The following is a 19,429-nucleotide window of genomic DNA, read 5'->3' as shown; positions in this document are numbered from 1 at the left end:
ATTATGTATAAAAGGAAAGACAGCCAGTGGGCAAAACTGTCATCCGATACCCAGGAAGTTAATCGTGTTTTTTTTTCTCCGTCTTTCATCCCCCCCCCCCCCCACCACATTTTTTTTTCTTCTTCTTCTCTCATTTGAGTCTGTCTTTATTCCATTGATGGGTTTTAGTAGGGTGGAGGTAACCTTTGAATTACAGGTATGCATAAAGCTAAGCAGTGTTCTGCAGTCAGTTGTGAATACAAATGAGCAGAACTGCAAGGAGATGAGTAATGTTTCTTGCAAGACCCTCCTTGCTAGTTTTCACTCTTGGCAGAGAAGCATGCGGAACTAGTTCACGGAGTGCAATCCTGGCCCCGGCAGCCATTTGAGAGCAACTTCTCTCCCTCAGTCAGGTCAGTCTTATTATTTTTGGTGGTGCTTTTTGTGCATTTCTTCTTATAGAGTAAGTCATTTCTAATGAGAATGATTTGTTTCACCAAGTGTAATCAAATTAAACAAATAGTTATATGATGACTAATAAAAACGTGACTGTAAAAATGGCGCCCCATAATCTTTTTTCAAAAAACAATCAACCAGCACCCCGCCATCTAAAAACAGTATATAGTTATGCACCCCTGCACGATATATATATATATATATATATATATATATATATATATATATATATATATATATATATATATATATACACACACACACACACACACACAGAGCTGTCTGCAGCAAAGCAGCATTATATAAGTTATATAAGGTGTGCTAGTCTTTCATTCCAGCAATACTGAAAAAAGAAATCACAATACCATTTTTTAAGTCGCCCGATCACTATTTAGATTCATGGAGAGATTCTGAAAATTCTATTTACTGGACGCTGAATGGACTGGCTGAATTAAGGATAATTTCTGGTAAATCTTACTCTCTGGTTATTTACTGATTTGTTGTGAAGGCAGAATTGCTGAAACATACGTGGGTTTTGCATGTTTTACTTATCAGAAATGGAACCAGTCCTTAAAAACTAAAGTGAAAAAGATACGACTAAGGAACTAAAATTGTTGCTCTAGGAGATTGTATCTAAAATACCTACATATAAATTATTTAAATGAATTAGTGCATAGAGGTCTTGATCAAGTTCTACGAAACAGCGTCGTGTCCGTAAAGATAATATAATTCAAATATGCCTTGCAATGATTGTTAAGGCCTCATAGCAATATTTACTCTTTTTATTTATTTTTTTGCTGTTTGCAAGGATGCTAAGTTGCTCTGAATTGTGTAGACCAGTGGTTTGACATTTTTTTTTCTGAAACAGTAGCAGGTATGGTAACGTTCCTGTGTGTGTGTGTGTGTGTGTGTGTGTGTGTTACAGCAAAAACAGAAATACTCGTAAATATTATGCATGTGCACCAGGGCCATTTTGTTGCAAAGAATGTGATATGGATGTCATATTGGTACAATGATGTTAATATTTCTTTTCTTGAAGTGTTCCAAAAAGTAATTAAAACACGTTCATGCTACCACTTGTTTTGAGGTAATGTTGATGTGAGCATGCAACAGCGGTCAGACGCATGAATGGAACCAATGAATGAATATGATGCTCCAACTAAGTAGAAAAAAAGTTGAGCTTTTATTGTTGCTCTAAATTTTTCTCACATCCGCAAGTACATTGAAATTCCTGCACACAGACAAACGTATTCGTCGTTACAGACTAGAAAATAACTTGCTCTGCTTGCTGCTGTACTAAGATCAAGTTCAGGCTGGGGGGAGGGGGGCAGTGATAACTGGACTCCTTTATCTCCAGGGCAGTTACATGAGCAAGGCCTTTAAGGGCCGGCAGTGGTTTTATGAAGACGACACCTGCAGTGAAGTGTTTAATAAAATACTTTTTCCTTAATACTTATGTTGAATCTGAAATGTTAGTTAGGTGTGAAATTTTGCTATTTTTGCGATAAAATAACATTGGAACCTATCAGTGACAGTGAAAGCCTAAGTTCAAAAATTGCGCGCCTAAAATGTGCAGTTTTGTTGGAGATCTGTACAATGTCAAGGGGGTGGGAGGATAACACTGCAGAACAGGAACAGCAAAACCTTCGCAAGAGCCGATGTATTTGTTAGTCGTTGTTATTATACTCTCCAGTATATGAAATACAAAATTAAACGTGCCTCATTCATACCGCTCAACAGTACAGATTTTCGCAGAATGTCCGGATTTTTGCCTCTTATTTATTTATTTTTTTGCCATTTTCTGGCAAATCACTGGCACATTTTTGAGGATTAATCCACATGTTTATTAAATAATATACAAATTCATAAAGATCAACATGAAATATTGAAATCAAAGAACAATAATTAAAAACACATTGTATTAAGTAAATTTTTGAGGAGTGAAATCAGAAAATAATGACAAACATTTGAGATTCAGAGTTTCGACCTTTCAGATACAGAATAACTGTTTTATGCGATTGTAACATAAAATATAGGAAATATTTTTGTCCTAAAATCTCAGAACATTTGCCATTTTTTCAATTTTTTTTGCAGGACACAACTGCCCAAAGAGGGACTGTCCCTCGCAAAGTGGGAAAGGTGGCAACCCTATCGGCACCGCTGATAGGATTGACTACTTTATAGAGTCTTCATACTTTCAACAGACTCATTTACAGCATCAGTATCAATCAAATCGCCCGTTAAAAGTTTTTTTTCCCCAAAGATCCCTTAGAGTAACTATACACTATTTTAATCACAATACGTTCGTTGTTAAATAAACGCTTCTAACTTGGTGGTGAAATTGTAAAAAAAAAAATTTTTCTTAGAACAGGGACAATGAATTTTCATTTATAAGACTGCATTTCATGTTGTCTCATTAAACTCTAAAGTTCTATATGGAATGAATATATGTATGGACTAATGCTTGTGCAAGCAGATATCAATCGATTGCATTATGCAAACAACAAACGTAGAACATACAGCAGTGCATTTGTTCAGTCCACCACAGCTGGTATAAATCTACAACCTGATTACTTTGCTGGTGAAGTATGCTACAGCTTACATGTGACGCCAAGTGATAGTCATATACCTATCATACATCCCAACCACTTAGCACAAAAAATGTGGACAAAGCCAAGCGTAATGGCGGGAAAAGGACCCACAAATTGAGGCACGTTTTAAATATTGCTCTAATAAACTTAGAAAGTTGCTAGAATAAAGATTGTTAGGTTGATATGCACTTTCAAAGAGATATGAAGTCCGAAACTCAAATATCTGTCATTATTTAGTGACTTCAATCCTCAATCATTTGTCAGAAAACCACACATTTTATGAGGAACGGACCAAAAATATGAGCCGAACAGACAGTTGAGCTGTAACCTACCCCCCCCCCTCCAACACACGCATATATTCACATCCATTGGTACATGGAGCCTCCTTCCTAGCAGTCCCACATATCCACATTTTGGTAAAGAATAACACTGAAGAAGAGTGCAGAGCAGAATCAGTTCATATGGTGGGAGGAGCCACAAATACGCTGAGTGTGCCACTTGTTTTTCTTGCTGGAGTTACTGGCATGTAAATCATTTGGTCTGATGACATCTGTGTGGGTTAGGTGAACACAGGAAGACAGCATCTTATACAGAAAGCCCTAGAGTGTAGTATGTTTTTAAGTGCCTATATTTTCCTTAGAAATGAAATATTAGATTACCAAGTTGTGTTGGGTTCTGTGGAACAGTTTGCTTTGCATTTCGTAAACTATCTTTCCATACAGGTTCTCAAATAAATAGAATTTTGTGAGTGATACTTCCAGCTGTTTACTACTGAGCCATTTCAGACGCATAAACAATATGGTATGGTTCATAGGTTATGGTGATAAACTATTACATTGTTATTATGGAAATCGTACCAAAGTGTATATTTTCTGGACTTTGGCTTAAATAGTTTGAAGTTTTACTGAATTACATGATGGATTAGTTGTGTATGAATAGAGACCGCCGTCTCCAGCATTGTCTATATTATGTGCTAACTGGAAATTTTCAGTACGAACATTTTGTTTAATACTTCAAGACAATAAAAATGCTTTCTACAAGGTCATCTGAATGAAACCAAATAGATGCTAGCAGTATGTCTCTTAAATGAGTCTAGCATCGATGGCGATATAATTTTAAGAGGGAGAGAATGGAAGGCTAGGTTGGAGGAAGGGGTGAGATAATGGAAGGAATAGGGCAAAAATATATCGAGATAGTGAGTAGGCTAGAAGAAAACTGGGAAAGATGGCAGGCAGGATCTGGTAGGGCTAGTCAGAAAAAGAACAAGCAGAGAATTAGCACCTGCAAGCAATTTTGAAGAGTGCTACAAAGGATAGGTGTGAGATACGGCCCACCTTGGGTGTGGGCAGGTTCTATACATTAGAAGTGGCAAGGGATATTACTAACTGGGTTTATTTGATGTTAAAAGGATGTTCACACTGAAATGAATTAAGTTTTCGTAATTTTGAGTTGTGTCTATCACTGGTATGTGCATACCTATGCTGTCACAGAAGTTAATATCTGTGTGTGTGTCTGGTACAGTATGTTGTTAACTTTAGATTTTATGACATTTCCACCACAATTTACAAACATCCACTATAACCTGTATTTATGCAGTACAAAGGATTCATGTGTGGGAATATTAGCAAGCAGATACACCATCTCAGGTTTTATCCTTAACTGAATCAGTAGTATTTGTCTTTTACATTTAAAATTAACTGTAATTTTATGTGGTTGCAACATTATTAAACAAAAGAGCAGACCGTATTTATTGCATTTGACCTTCCACATTACTGTCGGGGCCTTAGTTGTTAGTAGTGATCTCGAATACAATATGAATCCATATATATATATATATATATATATATATATATATGTGTGTGTGTGTGTGTGTGTGTGTGTGTGTGTGCTTCCTGAACTTACCTGATGTAATACTTTGGCAGGTACAGGCACACTACACGCAATATTATATTCAGATGCATTAATTTCCTTCCTCACTAGCTGTCACAGTGTCACAATCCTTTACCGATTATGACATCAAAAGTGGCCAATGAATAGCCAATCTTATTTTCAACTGACCATCTGCGGCTTCATAGTTAATCATGTCATACCTCTTAAATGTCCAGATTCTTGCCTCATATTTTTGGTCTTTTCCTCATAAAATATATGGTTTTATGGCAAATCATTGAGAAATGAAATCACTAAATAAAGACAGACATTTGAGTTTAATTATTCAGGGAATTCATAGTAATACAAAACTCGTCATCCCAGTAAATTTTCTATATTTATAAGAGCAATATTTAAAAATTGTCCCTATTCTTGGGCGTTTGTATCGCCATTATTTTTGGTTTTGTCCAGATTTCTTGTTCTAAGAGATTGAAAGGTATGACTCACACCAATACCTGATTTGATAACCCATGGAGTACTTGGTGACAAATATCTTTCAGTAAACATGCAACAAAATTTCCAGAAATTAAGAGACAGATTTTGAAAAAGTAGACATCTCATTATGGTTTAAATGAAATCATGTATATAACAGTATATGCTAATACACACAGTAAGTTATACAGTCACGACTTCTATTTATTCTAATTAATTAAGAAAGTAATCCGAAAAAAGCATGCTGCCATTCAAATGGGCACATCCGTCTGTTATCCATGTACATTGTAAAATGCGTTCATTTCATTAAAGTAGTGTGTGTGTGTGTGTGTGTGTGTGTGTGTGTGTGTGTGTGTGTGTGTGTGTGTGTGTGTGGTTATCACACTTTCTACTTCCTTCTGAAAGTAACCTCAGGTGGGCATTATCTCAATATAACCCACTTCAGTGATGTACCGTAACTTTCAGACGTTAATTTGGTTCTGAATATTTACCGAGTTGTCAGTTACCAACCTTTGACTTCCTATGCCCACTGAGTCTGGGTGTTAAGATGCAGACGTGATCTTATTCCTAAGTACGTAAGGTAAAACATGACATTTTAATTGTGTATTGCTACTTTATTAAAGACCTAAGCACGACTCTTTATCACACTGGATTAAATACCTAACGAAGATAAATTACTTTTGAATACCTAATAGTAATAAAGTGGTCTTACACTGAGCCTTTATCCGTTTTGATGGGAGAGTCAGTTTTTTACAGAACTTATTAAAGTCCAGTTTATTTATTTATTCATTCATTCATTCATTCTTGTTTTTGGAAATGTACAATGAGCGTATGAAGGTTGGGTGGTGAGTAATCATTTGGTTACTTACTGCTATATGTGGTACTTTTTATTGTATGCTGCATATGTCTTACAGGATATAAGGACATGTTTGGAAATGTTATGTGTAGTTGGGCTACGGTGTAAGTTTTTGATATTCTGGCCTACTGAGACAATAAATCCTCTGAATAGTTGCAGTAAACACTGTCTCATGTATCAGTTTATATGTCTATTAAAATATTTTGCTTGAAAATATTTACAAAGCATAACAGTGTCGTCTGTAGATCACTGTTCTAGTGGCCTTATATACATCTTCCAAGCATTTTAAATGATTCTGTAGAATAAATTACAGCCCTTTTGTGGCATCATGAGAGACTAAGGTTGAGGAGAGAGCTAAAAAAGACATAAATCCGACAGTCCCGCGATAAAAAAAAACAACACCGAGATGAGGTGCTTATTATTGTGATAAATACAGGTTTATTTAAATGTCCAACTTTTCAGAAGTTGTAAGCATTTCTTATGTGTCTACTCTAACAGGATATTGGCCGAAAATCTCATTTGACAGCATTTTAGTCCAAGAAGGATTCCAATAATCTGAAACGATTTTGTCTCTCTTTTTGTATTGATACAGTCCACACAAAGCTTGCCTTGTTACAAAAACGAAGAGGCTTAGGAAGGAATGCACCAGCAAATACACTCTATGACCAAGGGTGAATACTTAAAAATATGAAGAAGTCACCTCAGGTGCGCCCAGCAGCAAACCTTTCAACTACCCCTAACTTTTCAAGACGCCCCCGATTTCGCCTCATATGTTTGCCCTGCCTTATTATTATTATTAGTAGTAGTAGTAAATTACTGAGGATTGAAATCAGTAAGTAATACCATTCATTAGTTCCGTATTTTTGTAAAACGAAATAGACGTTGATGCAAAGCTTGTTATGTTAACTTTTTTAAGCGGATTAGAGAAATATCTAAAAAATGTCCATGAGCTGAGGCATTTGACACCCATTTTTTTACATTGTCCTGGACTCTTGAGTAAACAAGCTGGCAGCTATGCTAAGATGTGCGCTCACCCCAGACTTTACTCATTTTTTCGGCACTAAATGTGCGTGGCTGTGCAGACACCTCTTAACTGTACCCCTTTCACCAGCAAGAGCATTCTTCATTTTGAAACTCCTTCAAAAATCTGTGCCCTGCGCTATTCCACTTTGAGAGGGTCCGTCACGCATTCATTGTTAAGAATTTTAATAAATAGTCATGATAAACAACACCGAATCATATTAGGGCATCAAAAATAACTTTTTGCAAGCGTGAAGTGATACATTGTAACCATGCTGTGAGCTTCCTTGCAGAAGCAGGTAGCAAGTGTTGCACATTTGCCCTTTGCTGAACATAATGAGAGGTAGCACTTCTTGTTTTGGATGTTGAAAATTAAGAGCTATGTGCTTATTTTTTTTTTTTCACGGGGCAGAATCCCCGGGCAGTTCCGCTAGGCAAGGTGGGACCTATTCGGGAGGAGCTGTGCTTCAGAGATTCATACGAGGTGTGTGCGGGCGTGCGTGCGTGCGTGTGTGTGTGTGTGTGACAGACAGGTCGAAGGAATGTCAAACGGCATTCAGCAAGTAGCTTTTGGGAATTTTTTTTATCAGCATTTCCCTTTGGCAGTTCAAGTCTGGACATCATGGCAGTAATCTCTTACACCACCCATACTCACATCTTTTTATCAGAAATATTTCAGCCTGTAACTTAACTGACAATTTCTGCTCAATAGTCGTGGACAAAACCAAAACAATAGGTGGCAAAGCCCCAAAATATTAGCTAACTCAAAAAGATGGCATCGACACACATTTCCTGGAAAATAAGCATGAAACTCTTAACGTTTGACATGATTAACTAACTGTACTCCTCGATGATTCAATACGAACGTTTGACTAGGGATTGGTCAAAATTATGAGACAAAATGTGGGATACTTGAGAGTACGCTTGTATTACTTACTGGGTGTTAGACGTTTCTAAAGTTTTCTTTTCATGGTATTGAAAGGTGTATTTGTTTATTCAGCTGATTTATCACAAGAGCAATGGTAAAATATCACCTTTTAAATCAAGAAGTTGGACTTCCAACCATTAGCCTAATTCCTCTTACTTACTGTACACAGATAACATTTCTAGTTAAGGTAGATCAGATGCCACGTACAGCATAGAGGAAACTATTATTGCACTGCAACTGATTACAACAGGTATATAGGTAAATGTGTAACTACTAATAAAGAAAACTGTCGGTTGGAGACAGATCTGTATATGTTTCAGCTGTAGAAAGTGGGGTGAGTGTAGTATTACTCCCATTATTTGCTTTCAGGTACGATTTGATCCCTAACTGTTGTACCCGAGACGGGAGACACATACCTGAAAATATTCATAGCCTTTTGCAGACATCGACCATTTCCTTGAAGTTGATTTTGATTTTTAATGTGTGCCTGTTAAACATATTGCTTGCATTTTCACACTGTCAAGCTAAGTTTTTCAGTATTCCAAATATTCAGTCTTTTGGGGTCCACTGTCAATAATTTCATCTCCTTTAATCTGCACGTAATTATTCCACCCCAAATATAAAACCTTGGGAGGTCACAAAACGACAAAACAGACATAAAACAAATTGTTTTTACATGGACTGGGCAAGCCCATCTAGAACACTCTTATAGAAATTATCAACGATTTGCCAGCAAACCACCAATTCTAGGAGAAAAATGAGGAACAACCGAGAGTTAACATTATTAAAAAATCAACTTGCCATACCTGACAATAAAACGGGAGAAAATCAACACACTTCATCATAACGAGAACTGTAAAGTGATGGTCTCTCTCTCTCTCTCTTTAACTGCTCAGCTCCCAGTTGTCCAGATTTTCGCAGAATGGCCAATTTTATATTTTTGGCCTGTTACTCGAAAAATCTATGGGTTTCTGGTAAATCAGTGGGGACATTAACCGTTAAATAAAGACAAACGTTTGAGTTTCAGTCTTAATAGCAGCTTTCTAACTTTATCAGAGCAATAAATAAAATACGCTTCTATTCTTTGCCCCCCCCCCTTCCATTATTTTTGACTTTTTCTAAATTTCTTGTACTAAAAGGTTGAGAGGTATCAAGGGTGGACTGACGATGGGGCATGCAGCAAACTAACAACATTCGCTGAAATTGTTTGACTGGAGACACGAAGAGACTGCGCCGATATGAGAGATTACTGGCTGCACTTTAAGTTTTCAGTAACTGGAAGCAAACGTCCTTATTTCGTTTTGTAAGTCCTTATTGTGCTCAGCGCACGCACGGACACGTGGACGCACACGCGCATATTATGCATAAGTGTTATTTAGTTGTATTTCTTAAGGGCAGCTTCAAAAACGCTTTTAAGCTACAACGTGAGCATGTGGCAAAGATGCATAATATGCAAAATAACAAAACAGTGCAAATATAGGCACAATATGACTAATCGACAGTGCTACCAGACATTTTAAACAGGTAGAGAGACTAGGAATACCTCTCAACTGTCCAGATTTTGCATCGCAGAATGTCCAGAGTTTTGCCTCATATTTTTGGTCTGGTTCTTATAAAATTTGTGTTTTTCTGGCAAATTGTTTCTGATTGAAGTAATTAAATAATACTAAATAATGACATACATTTGAGTTTCAGACTTCATATCCTTCAGCAAACAGATAATGATTCAAAATCCGTTATTCTAGCAACTTTCTAGGTTTATAGGAGCAATATTTTAAATCTGTCCCTATTTTTGGCCTTTGTCCCTGCATTATTTCTGTCTATGTCCAGATTTCTTTCGCTGAGAGGTTGAGAGACATGATCTATGCTTTCCAAGTTATTATGGCCGGATAGAGACAAGTTTTTAATGAGATTAGCATTAATGAAATTGACTAGGGTCAGCTAAGTAACTTTTGTTACATTATTATAAGAGATTGTTGTCGGATATTGTCCATAAATGGTATATGGACTACGTACTGATCGTGCAATTTCCTTTGGATGCGACGTTAAACCGAGGCCCCATCTAGCTGATTCAGTGGTAGTTCAGGTGTATGGATAAGATCCCACAGCACCTACAAAAAAGAGTAGGTAAATTCCCCTGGTGTCCTGTCCAAATTCTCCTTAGTAGTATAAATGCCACCCCGGGTAACCCCTGAAAAGAGGTGCTAACCCAATGTGACTAACCCAGTCAACAAAGGATAAAAAAGTAATAACATTTGAAATTTAAAACATTTCGAGAGGACTATTTCAATCATATTCCCAACTACATAGAATGAACAATTACACCCTGGTACGTAGATAGACATAATTTTAATGGCTTGGTATTTCTGGAAATAATCTAGGTCCAGTAAGCGTAATCGGTCTGGTAATGGTAACAGTGATATCATATGTAGCTGACATTAGCATTTAATGAGCATTGTGTGTACTTTTATAAGGTTGAGAAAGAGATTGAATTTTTGCAGAAAGCAAGGAAACTTTATTAACAATTAATTACAATGTCAGTTGTGCCTGAAGCACTTCCTGAAGAGACAAAGTGGCATTTAATGTCTAGTTACTTGTATTGGTGGCGATTATAGCAAGGGTTGTTGCTATCTGGTGCTATACATACAGCGGTATTAGTAAGGTGGATTTCAATACTGCTTCTCATAGTGAATTCTTGCCCCTGTGGAAATCAATGAGCTTTCGAACTTTGAAGGAATTAAGGAATTGTTGCGTTGCTCCATCATTTTTTCCAGCAGTGGTCCGCTAAAAAAAATATTGATTTCTGCAGGAAATGGGAAGCAAAATGCAGCACTTAAAGCCATTTGGGCGTCTCACATCACTTAAAGCACCATTTCAGGGATATAATAAATCAATGATGCTCAGAGCAAAAGGTCTTACCCAAGGCGCTCCAGATGGTAACTCCTCCCTTTAGTATTTTCAGCTTGGGGGGAAAGTGTGTGTGTGTGTGTGGGGGGGGGGGGGTGATTATGTATTGAGTACTGCAGTACTGTTTGTGCACGTTGCATACTAAAATACCACATCAAATCCAACAGTCGTGATTTATTTCAATGCCAGTAGCTTTATTGTATTTTAAGGGTATTCTAGGAAGAACCCCATCTGGCGGGGGGGGGGGGGGGGGCAGTTTGTAGAAAATACAGTACAATGAAACCCAAAATGCTGTTTTGAAGTTTAACGTACGCCATATACCATACTGTATCACATCTGACAGAGAGAGAGAAAGAGAGACAGTAAACCCTCGTTTACAATTTTTATCTTTTGATCTATCGAGTGCAGTAAAGTACATACGTTTTTATAATGTTAGAGCTTTTTAGCAGCTCGGGTATTTTCGTGTTGTGAAAAGTGTCCCGAACATTTCCTTCATTTGCAGTGAGGCTTTTTGTTTAGTACGTATTAACTTCTAGCGTGGATTGTCTATCTTTTATTTTCGCAAGCAGGTTCCAGGTGTTGTAAGCTTTACCTTTGCATTTCATCAGTGAGTAGGCATCAGGGCAGTGAATTATTGCTACATTCTGTGGTGTAGCTTCGGGCAGCATATTGATACTTTTCATGGCTGCTGTGGGGCAATAATTCTGCAGAAGACAAAAACAAAGGCATATGCTTATGTCTTGTACTGCCTTCTAGTGACCCACAAATATTCTTTTGGGGTGTGCTATTATGGCACATATCTGCAGATTTCCATCAACAGGAAAATGCCTGTGCTAGCAACCTGACATTTCATTAGACGCGATATTATCCTTTTCGGGGAGTAACCAGAGATTTCCATTTTGTACTCAAACCTCACATTGTTGGCTCTCATAAAGTGTACACTTCTCTTCATATGCTGTCCAATGTACCTAAGAAGTGCTTGTTTTCATTTACTTACCTAAAAGTCCTAAAAGTATATGAAGACTGTTTCGTGAGTAATATTCCTGTTCTGTGTAAATTGCTTTAAATTTTGTTGACATAATCAAAAAAGGAATATCAAACTTTTCAACCTCTTAGCAAAAAAAAAAAAAAAAAAAATCTGGACAAAGCCAAAAATAATGGGGGAATAAAGCCCCCAAATCAGGGACAGATTTTAAATATTCCTCTTATTAGTTTAGAAAGTTGCTAGAATAACATGATCTGTTAGTATGCATTTTCTGAAAGACAAGACGTCTGAAACCCAGATGTACGTCGACAAAAAAAGTTCAGATTTTATGAGTTGTTGGGTCTTTCGGCTTTTCTCGGTTAGGGGTCGCCACAGCGGAGCTCCGGTCCGCTAATGATTGGCAGTAGATTTTTTACGTGCCGCGTTACCAGTCCTGATGCACAACCTTCAACGAAGGTACTCCCATTCACGCATGTCTCCACACAGAAGACGCTCTAGTTGAGAATCGAACGGGACAGCGTCTTACTGTCGACAACGCTACCACAGCACCACCACCGCTAACAAACCAAAAGTACGAAGCGAAAATATGGACTTTCTGAGAAAGTCTGGGCATGCGAGAGGTGTGAGGAATATACTCAAGTGCGCAGTTTGAGAGCACCTGACCACATTCTTAACCCATTATTATCGGAATAAACATTTTACAAACACTTAAACAGTACACCCCCCCCTCAAAAAAAGAGAGACACTGAGTCAGTCAACATTCTGTTTGCAGAAGTTGTGAATTAAGACGTCAGATGAACTTGCTGGTTTGGCAGTTTAATAACCTTTCAGGAATGGATAGACAACACAACTGGCAACCTGACAACTAAATGCAAAGACATCTTGACGTTGCTGTGTTTAACCCAAACATGCTGTACAGTCAAACATTGCTTTTTATCTGCAAAGCTGGAGGGACGCTTAAAAAAACTACTTCCAACACCAAAGGTTTATTTTATTAAATTGAAGCAACAAATCTAGAGGTGTTAGTACTTCAATCTGTACTGTCTTTATTCTAAGTGATAGGAGCTGGTCTCAGGACTAAGTGTTGCGCATCTACAAAAGGTGACCATGACAAAAAGCACATAGGAATGGTATTACAGGAGAAAACAAGTACACCGCTAAATGAGTTAATTCATTTTTACAGCATTAAACAAACAAACAAACTAACAAAAATAAATACTTATTTCTAACACATTTATTTTTATTCTTTGCATAGCTAGTTTTAGTCCCCATAAAATTTGCTTGTGGGACAAAGTCTGTAGATAATTTTATGCATTTCCTTATTTATTTTTAATTAATGTATTCATTTATTAATTTATTTGTCTGACCATACCGCTCAAACTACATGCACTGAAAATAGGCACAACGGCCACTGAAAAGTAGAAACGTCGACCCAAAAATCAGAACATCTAATTAGCATCAAAACTAAATACCAAATATTTCATAACTCTTTTTGCTTCCACTAGGAATGTGAACAGAAACGTGTTTAAAAACTTACGGTGAGAACATTTTGGGAAAGTATAAGTTGTACATTATCAAAGAGACAATGTAAAATCTGTCCACTTAATGAAATATATTGATAAAGTTTACCACGCAAGGTCATTTATATCTCTTCTTGGTTACAACAATTTTTTTCTGTTTTTGAAAGAGCATACCTCTTGATCTCATATTGCAAGAAATCAGAACAAAAGCCATAAATAATAGAGGTTCAAATGACCATATTCAGGGACGGATTTTAAATATTAATCTTATATAAACTTTAGAATTTTGCTCGAATAATACATTTAAAGTAGTACACATTTTCTGAAGCCTATGAAGATTGAAACCCAAATGTATGCCATTATCGAGTGACTTAAATCCTTAAATATTTTATTGGAAAAAACCCACAAAATTTTATGAGCAGGAGACCAAAAATATGAGGCAAAAATCTGGACATTCTGTAAAAATCTGGACACTTGAGAGGTACGCTTTAACATGCACATTGTCCTAGCATCATATATAAGAATCGTCCATTTCGGTTTTAGTGAGACTATAAATGTAACGTCTGTCGTGTCTATACATTTTCACATTGAAATGGACCAACACCCAAGAAAAAGCAAACATCAGATTTACTGGATTAGCAGAGAAAACTGGCAAATTTGTTGTTAATTATGTGGAAATAATAACACCTTTAATAAAATGTTTTTAGTAGCATGTGTATGCAAAATTCATTGCTGTGTTTCTCTGAATAAATTTGTTACTCTTTGGGACAAACGATTATCCTACAAGTTAATGTAATGTGCCTGTCTGTTGACTATAATGCTAAAATGCTGAAAGCAATGCAGGTATTTATATTGCTTTATGCATGGAAACACAACATATTTATTCAGTTTGCACTTCTTTATGCAGAAATTGCAAAATCACTTAGAATATCATGATTACTTTTGTTCTATTATATTCAATACAAATATGAATAAAGCTGGACATCACAAACTAATCCTATTTTTGTAAATACTTCTATTGTGTATTTTCGGTGGACAGGCTACACAGATGCATCATGAAATAAAATTACACTTAAGACAAACGTCTGTCTTTAGAGGAGAACATCAAACCATTTAACCTGGGCATGGATATAATAGAAATATATTCTCATATATATGAATGCTTTTGAAAGTATATGAATTCAGAGCATGCCATACCTGATGTTTTGACACCAGTTCATAAAAAATTAGCTCTTACTTTTTTTAATTGCTTTTTCCTTCCATGCCTACTGATTATTGTCCTGTCCCCACCTATCAGCCTTGAGGTCACTCATCCCCTTGATGCCGATGATCTTGCATGTACCAAAAGAGAGAGCAGACTGGAAGGGCCATCATCCAGGCCACCACAGAAGTTTTGTGCCCTCCTGTATCTACCACATATGTGATTCTCAACAGGATGAGGACAGCCCTGGTCTGTATGGCCCAAGGTCAGACATCAACCCTCCCCATATAAGTTCATCTATGTTTATGGAGCAGACTATTGTTGTTGCCAGGCCAGCAAAGAACATGGCATCTCCCCTCTACCCTGGCAAACTTATCTTCCCAGATGCAGGCCATGAGGCATTTGTTTCTGTTGCCAAGGTAGGTGACATGAGCACTTGCATCACGAGGGTGTGCTGTGCTCCCCCCTAACATGTGCAGACTCCCACCAGCATACTCATTGAGGACTACCATCACCAGCTTAGTAGCATCAAACCCATGTCCCTGACCTGCCCTGCATTACTGGCACCATGCAGCCAACAACCACAAACACCATTCCTTTGCCCCAGGATGGGCTAGTCAGCACTGACCACTCACTCTCACCTGCCTGTACCAAGTTTCTCCAGATCCTAAGGCTCTACTCAAACCTGTGTCATCTGGGTCATAGTCAGGTTTGTATCTCGCTATACTACAGAGGTGGACCAGTTTTTACTTTTAAGTATTGTGTTTTACTAGATCTGTAAGCCTGTCCTACTATCTGGTTGGGATGTAGTGTCTAAAAATAAATACATAAATAAATAAATAAAAATTAAATTAAAATAATTTAGGACAGTTATAGATGGTCAGAATTATCTATCTGCATTTGTTACAAACTAACTTTTAATTACCATATTCATTTAAGTTTCTGGGTCTGTAGTCATTCCTTTTTTAACTGATAAATACATTTACTGATCAGTTATACATATAACTTTCTGTAAGCTCACAAATCCATGGGAAAGAAAGGCTAAGTTTTTGACAGCATTTGCAACACACGTTAAACTGAGTATTATCTACTTATATGCAGATATGTGCTAATAAAGACAGTCATGTCTGTCTAGTTTCAGTCACTGAGTGGTATAATTTAGACATGTTATATGTAGTGCTATCACCATGCTGTTACAAGTGAATACTAAAAGCAAAACCATTTAAAATAGTGGGACCCCAAATTTACACACACACACACACACACACACACACACACACACACACACACACACACACACACACACACACACACACACACACACACACACACACACACACACACACACACACACACACACATGCATGCACACGCACATACACTTCCTCATGTTTAGTATCAGCCTAACTGAAGCACTGAATACAACATGAGACAGATTTATCAGCCCTCAGCAGGCGCTGTATGAGAACTTTTCTGCAGCAGTCTTTTGTCACCACTTGGTTATTGGGGTATAGAGAGGTCTTCAGTTAGCAGTATTTCTCAAAAAAAAAAAAAAAAATCAGCCATAGAAATACCCCTGTCTGAAGTTTAAATGTCAGTCTACTTTTTTATGCCTGTTGGATTTACTGGACCACTGGGACCCCTTTTTAGCCACAACTTATTTAAAATGCAAAAAGATATAAGCATATTGTGCAGACAATACAAGGCTTTATTGTACAGAAAATGCAAGGCAATTACATATGACATGAGTTTAGTTATCATAAGCATTTTGCTCAGCCAGCATAAAATACCAATGACTGATCACATAGACAGACACTACTGTCACCCCCTCAGACCCATTTAGAGTAGCACGTCTAATACTCAGCCAGCATAAACTACCAATGACTGATCACATAGACAGACACTGTACTGTCACCCCCTCAGACCTATTTAGAGTAGCACATCTAATGCTCAGCCAGCATAAAATACCAATGACTGATGACATAGACAGACACTGTACTGTCACCCCCTCAGACCTATTTAGAGTAGCACGTCTAATGCTAGTCTAGAGCACTAGAGCAGTGCCTGATTGTATATGTGATTTCAGCTCTCATTCTAAATGTTGATAGCAAGTTTAAGGATTTTATTTACATTGGAGGGGATTTTAGGCTTGTGATCCTTTATGGAGAATGCCTTGGAGGCATTCACTAATATATATTTCAGGACATAAATGCTGTTTGTTACTGAAACACTGTATCTCAGTATTATGACTAATATTTTTGATCCCAGAATTTTGTGCAGTAGTCTGCACTTATCTAGATTTTTTTTGCTTTGCAAATTAAGGTGCAGATGAGAATTGTGAAAAGAAAATGAAGTGGAATCCATGGTTTGTCTGCCAGCGGGCCACACTTAAGTTGTCTTTTCTGGGTGCCTGTGACACAAAGACAGGTTACTTTTAATACCCAAAGCTAATTTAAAAATTTGGTTAATGTTTCTGCAAACACTGATGTACAAGGCATAGTCAAAGATCAGTAGTAGCATTTTTTTGGCCAGAACTTTTATGCTATCTCTTATTAGAAGACTGAAGGGTTTACTATGGTATGGTCAAAAGGGGTTGGGTTGAACAGTTGCAACATCGTAAAAGAAAAATGAATTTGGAAACATCGGAAGACCGGAATGTCGAAAATAGTAAACATGAAAATGTGTATACTACATTTTTGACATTCTCATCTTCCAGTCATGTTACTTAACTTACCTTTACTATTTTACAGGGGGGCTATGCCCCCCTGCACCCTCCATGTGAGAGGGCTCCGTCCCCCACCCCCCCTGTACATTAAATATACCAACTCTGAGATTGCACTACAGTGAGGAAATGGGCTACTTCCCTGTTCCTCACTGAAGCACAACCTCCCTTCACAGTCTCGGCACGTCGCTTGCCAAAAGGTCGAGTGCACCATGCAACTTGACTAAATGTGGTCGACCACTTTTGGTTTGATTTCCTACCCCTTGGAAACCATGATTTCAGACATCGGCCATTCGATTTACTGCCATTCGCGTAAGTCATTGTAAATCGACTGAAGATACTGTAGCATGATGTCATTAGTGCCGTGGTGTCATGTTTTTTCCCCCAGTATGCTGAGAAAAGGTTAATGCTATCCAGCTAGATTCCCAGATACTTGTTCATAGGTTCATAGGTGTTTATTAGGTTAACAGCCACAGGGGCCTTTTTAAGCCTAGCCATGCATCCCAAATCTGTGACAGGTTCTGGTACTCTTGATAAGTGTAAGTAGGGGCTTGGGAGATGAAACATTTACAAGCAGAGCCCTGGGAGATTAACTATTTACAGGCTGCCTATGTCCATTACAAACATAGGTTAACAAACCAGGGAGGAATTTCCTGTTCCCCAAACAATTGTCCAATTTACACTTGAATTGGGTTAGGGAGGAACTGTGCTTCAGATGGATGGGGAGCTGTTCCAGAAAAGGAGTCATCTCCGGGATACATACCTGTCTCTCCAGCAGGTCCTATTTATATCACAGGCAAGGTTTAAATCTTTAGAATGGGTAATTCTGATGCTGTTTGTTTTGTGGATATGAAGGAGGTCCAACAGAGTCAGAGTTTGACAATGCCTTGTATGCCAGGTATAGATCTTCCCTCAACAGCCTGTAGGAGACTGAATACAGGGATAGGTCCTTGAGGTGGTCTGCATAGAACTTGTTACTTATGCCCTATATGCTTTTAGTGTGAAACCTCTGTGGATGTTCCAGTTGTTGGATATGCCTGGTTAGGGACATACCAAAAAGGGCATTGTACTCTGGTGAATGCAGAATACTGTGGAAAAATGACTTCCTTGGACCTAGATGCCATACCTTTGTGTATAAGTTGCACGGCATAGAATGAGTACCTCACTACTGTAGACACGTGATGGTCAAAGACTAGATATCTGTCTATGTGTGTCCCCATGTCCCTAAATACTGGGTCAGCTCTTAGGGTAAGTAAGCCTCTGTACCTTTAGCTTACACAAGTTCTGGTCTTGCAGTGCTCTACCTGTCCTTAAATGTGGCTGGTCTTTTGTGTGTTCCCAGTACCATGATTTTTATTTTCTCTGAATTAGATATCAGTTCCAGACTGTTTAATCCAAGGCATAGTTATAGCAGGTTTGTAGATAACCTAGATTTAGTCTGAATTGTAAGGTAACTGAGGGAAAGAGCTACTGGTTAATCGCAGAGTTAACAAATGTTAATGACAAATTGAAACTGACTAGCGTTTTTAACCCTCCTACACAACAAAATTTATTACTATTTGAACAAATGTGTGAATTAGATATAAGACATCTGTTTTCTACACAAAAACCAAGTAGTACTTTGAATGAGATGAATATTTCACTTGCACAACGTGAATGGCTAAAAACCTGGGTTTTGAAGGGCTTGGTAGTGTTCGACAACGTTCAATACACAGAAAAATGATGCAAGTGTTATCATCTGATGCCTATGTTACTTCTTCCCTTAATGAGATTAATGTAGTTCAAGGTATTTCCTGACCTTTTCTAGCAGGCAAAATAGACTTAGAGACATACAACTATATTGACATCCATTCAGCCAAGTTGCCCTGTGTGTTGAATAATACCCAAGATACACAAGACCAAAAAG

At 37.7% G+C, this 19,429-nt stretch overlaps 1 long non-coding RNA gene across 2 annotated transcripts in view; it reads left to right on the top strand.

Moving 5' to 3' along the window:
- LOC122815960 overlaps window positions 1-19,429 on the top strand; it is a 161,148-nt gene that overhangs the window by 20,649 nt on the left and 121,070 nt on the right. The window contains exon 1 of one of the 2 annotated variants that reach the window (XR_006367020.1): window positions 191-392. The exons of the other annotated variant lie outside the window; for it this stretch is intronic. This is a non-coding gene — a long non-coding RNA (uncharacterized LOC122815960). Of the gene's footprint in view, window positions 1-190; window positions 393-19,429 lie in introns of those variants that run through there. 2 annotated transcript variants of the gene reach the window in all.

Source organism: Protopterus annectens, chromosome 11.part0 (assembly GCF_019279795.1).
Source record: "Protopterus annectens isolate FY-2018-M chromosome 11.part0, PAN1.0, whole genome shotgun sequence".
NCBI classification, from domain to species: Eukaryota; Metazoa; Chordata; order Ceratodontiformes; family Protopteridae; genus Protopterus; species Protopterus annectens.
This window is presented reverse-complemented; position numbering and strand designations above follow the sequence as displayed.